The sequence below is a fragment of the Lygodium microphyllum genome, chromosome 6 (assembly GCF_053477565.2).
Source record: "Lygodium microphyllum isolate KBCC chromosome 6, Lygodium_microphyllum_v1.1.10, whole genome shotgun sequence".
NCBI lineage: Eukaryota > Viridiplantae > Streptophyta > Polypodiopsida > Schizaeales > Lygodiaceae > Lygodium > Lygodium microphyllum.
In genome coordinates, this window is record NC_141140.1 from 167,121,376 (window position 1) to 167,125,161 (window position 3,786).

General features: G+C 41.0%; 1 pseudogene; it reads left to right on the top strand.

The window, feature by feature from the left end:
- The first annotated feature begins 2,272 nt into the window (after positions 1-2,272).
- On the top strand, positions 2,273-3,142 carry LOC148035388 (putative glucose-6-phosphate 1-epimerase pseudogene; annotated as a pseudogene).
- Positions 3,143-3,786: the final 644 nt, after the last annotated feature.

The window sequence follows — 3,786 nt, forward strand, 5'->3', positions numbered from 1 at the left end:
TGGTTACCATGCCTATGGGTCTATGGCAGATGAGATACATTGTTTTGGCTAGAGAGGATCTTACCAATCATGTTGAGGGCAAATCTTTCAGAACGAAGACCACTAGTGCAGTGTGTAAGTTCTTATTGGAGGAAATTTTTTACAGGTATGGTTGTGTGGGTAAGATCACTGCGGATCGTGGTGAATTGGATGCAGATGAAGCTAGGGAGTTTTTCTCTCAGCTAGGAATCAAATCGGCTCTAACCACAGCATACAATCCAGAGGGAAACAAAAAGAGTGAAAGAGGGCATCCGCCGATAGTGAAAGCATTAGCCAAAGCATGCAGAGGATGGATTGGAGAATGGCCGAGACTTCTACCATTTGCTTTGTGGGCTGATCGTACGACTCATAGTGTTACCATAGGATATATGCCTGCAGAGTTGATGTATGGTCAGAAACCTGTTATGCCGATTGAGACTTGTGCTTTGACTTGGTCAGTTCTACCTTGGCAGGAGGATTTGACGAGAGAAGAGCTCTTAGCTCTTCGGATTCGATAGTTGGAGAGGAGACCTAAGGATATTCAGCTAGCTATTGACAGGTTGAAGGTTGCTAGACTAAGGAATAAGGACAGGTTTGACAGCAGGCATCGCTTGCGGCCTAGAGCAATAGAAGAGGGAGATTGGGTATTGGTCTTTGATAGCAGCCTTGAAAATCAGCATACTGCACTTCGGAAGATGGTGAAAAGATGGTTTGGGCCATACATAGTCAGACATGTCTTTGATAATGCAACATATGAGCTGACAGAATTGGATGGAACAGTGCTTAGAGTGCCTATTGCTGGAAAAAGAATCAAGATTTTCAAGAAAAGAGATGATGAAGATTATGCTTTGGAAGAATTTTCAAGAGAAGAGCAACGACAAGAAACTCCAATGGAAGAGACAGATGATATGACAGATAATCTTATTGATCTACCAGAAATGCATAACAAAGACATTGATCTGTTTGTGGATCTTGATGATAACGATCATGGGTAGTTGGCCCATCCGAAGGATGTGCAGGATTAGAGGGGGTGGATGTCGTATTGCTTCGCATTCGAGGTGTGAAAACCACCCGAAAGTTGTGTGTGCGATTTGATACTTTGTGCATACTTAGTTGTTGTGATTACATTTATTCTCTGCGTATGAGTATAGTAGCGAGCATGAAGGGTTGCTTTCAATCTATGTTGAATAGGGTCAAGGAGAGAAGACATTACAACTATACAAACAGATGCAAGAGGAGGATATTTTCTCAAATTAGTAGACATTTAAGATCACATTTCAAGCATGTGATATGGGAAACCAAGAAAAGTTTCTTGAGAAATTTTCTGAGCATTACATGCAGATGCTCACAAGAAGGGCTTCACTTCAGATGCTTTTGTTAATAGCACACTTATTAGTATCTATGGTAAATGTGGCAGCATTTTAGAAGCAGAGACCATGGAGGATGGGGCTGTTGCAGACATCCATACAAGACCGAATGGGTCTTCTTCAGATAGTCGTGTAGGTGATGCAAAAGTGCGTGGAATAAGTGGAGGAGAGAAAAAGAGGCTGTCAATTGCTTGTGAGTTAATTGCCAGCCCTTCAGTAATATTTGCTGATGAGCTTACAACAGGCAGAAAGGGTAATGGAAACCTTACAAAACCTAGCCAAGGATGGGCATACCGTTGTCTGTTCAATACATCAACCTCGAGGTTCAATTTATGCAAAATTTGATGACCTCGACTGCTAGCTGAAGGGTCACTTGTTTATGCTGGCCCTGCCCAGGATTATGCCTTGTCCTACTTTACTGAACTTGGATACCCATGCCCACAGCATGTAAATCCAGCTGAGTTCTTTGCAGACCTCATTTTTGTAGACTACAGCTCGCCTGAAAATGAAACGTCCACTCGCATACGACTGGATAATTTACTTCAAGCATTTAGGCAGAAGTCACATGCGAGTTATGAGCTCAATTTACAGGGGGAAAATGGAGTAGATTTGTCTCATTCCACCGAGATTATAAAAGTCCCTATTGCACCTGTCAATCGTATTGGTTGGTGGAAGCAATTCAGATTGCTGCTTAAGCGTGCCTGGTTGCAGGCTACGTGAGATGGACCTACAAATAAAGTTCGTGCCAATATGTCAATATCATCAACGATCATATTTGGGTCAATCTTTTGGGGGATAGGGGCTTTTTCTGGGACAGGGGAGCCACGCTTTGGGGGAAGGTTTTTTTCGGAGTAGTGAGCTGACGAAAAGGGGGGGAAAAAGCTCGGATGCAAAGGGGAGTGAAGTTCCTCAAGGGCAGAGGCAGACAGGAGGCGGAAAAAAACGACCGTGGAGAGGAATTGTTGTTTATTAGCAGCAAGGCAATCTTCAAGCCTCCAAAGGCTATCCGAGGTAGAATTCCCATCTGTTTTCCTCAGTTCAGCAATCTAGATCAAACAGAACAGTATGGTTTTGCTCGGAACAGGTTCTGGAGTATAGATCCAAATCCCTTGCCCTTGTCAACAAGTAGCAACAAAGCGGTCATTGACCTTATTCTCCAACCTAGTGAGGAAGATTTTAAACTCTGGAATCATAGCTTTGAATTTCGCCTTCGAGTTGCTTTAAGCCCTGAAGGAGAGTTGACACTTACTGCACGTGTTCGCAACACTGATGCTAAGCCTTTCTCTTTTACTGTGGCTATGCACACTTACTTCTCAGTTTCAGATATCAGTGAAGTGTGAATTGAAGGACTGGAAACTCTGGATTATCTTGATAACCTTCAAAACCGAGAGCGCTTCACAGAGCAAGGAGATGCTCTGGCTTTTGAGGGTGAAGTCGATAGAATCTATTTGAACACTCCAACGAAGATTGCAATCATTGATCATGAAAAGAAACGAACATTTGTACTAAAAAAGGATGGGCTACCAGATGTAGTTGTTTGGAACCCATGGGAAAGAAAAGAAAAAGCTATGGCTGATTATGGAGATGATGAATATAAGCATATGATTTGTGTTGAGCCAGCAGCAGTTGAAAAGCCAATTACTCTTAAACCAGGTGAAGTTTGGAAAGGAACAGCATTTGGTGGCTTCAAAAGCCGCCTTGCGGTTGTAGAAGGTGCCAAAGCAGTTGGGACATGGATTGTGACCTTTAACGGCTGAAAGAACTGAAAGGCAACAGATGATAATCTAGGAACCGTAAGCCATCTCAATATCACTAAATACTCATCATGATGGAACTTGAATCAAAAAATTATCCATGATCTTCCACTTTCTTATTCATTAATGAAGACTATACTTTTGGAAATTTTCTTTGAAATGTATATATGATCTATGCATTCGAGAGGTTGCTCGGATTTCTTCATCTTGAATCTTGAAACTCTTATTGACAGAAATAAAACAGAGTCCTGACATTATTTTCTCATCTTGTTTATTCATCTGTTCGATCTTTTATCCTGAAATTTATCAAGGTCTTCTGAAGACGCGACTTTGCTTTCACAAACCCTTCGACAACGCGTTGGCAAGAAAACACCCAATTTACAATTATTTTTTAATAAATGAATGTGCATTTAGAGACCTCAATGTCTGGGTTACCCAAAAAGTACCGTTACAAATAATTTTTAAATAAATGATAATAAGGAATTGTCATTTTCTTTTTAAGAATTATTATCTAATAAAATTTCACCCATTATTTATTTTATTAAAATGAATCCTTCATTATATTTCTTTCCCCTCACACTATATATTTTCCTATTTATTGAATGTGCTTTGTGGGCATGGGAACACTGGAGTCTTATCTAGTCCCT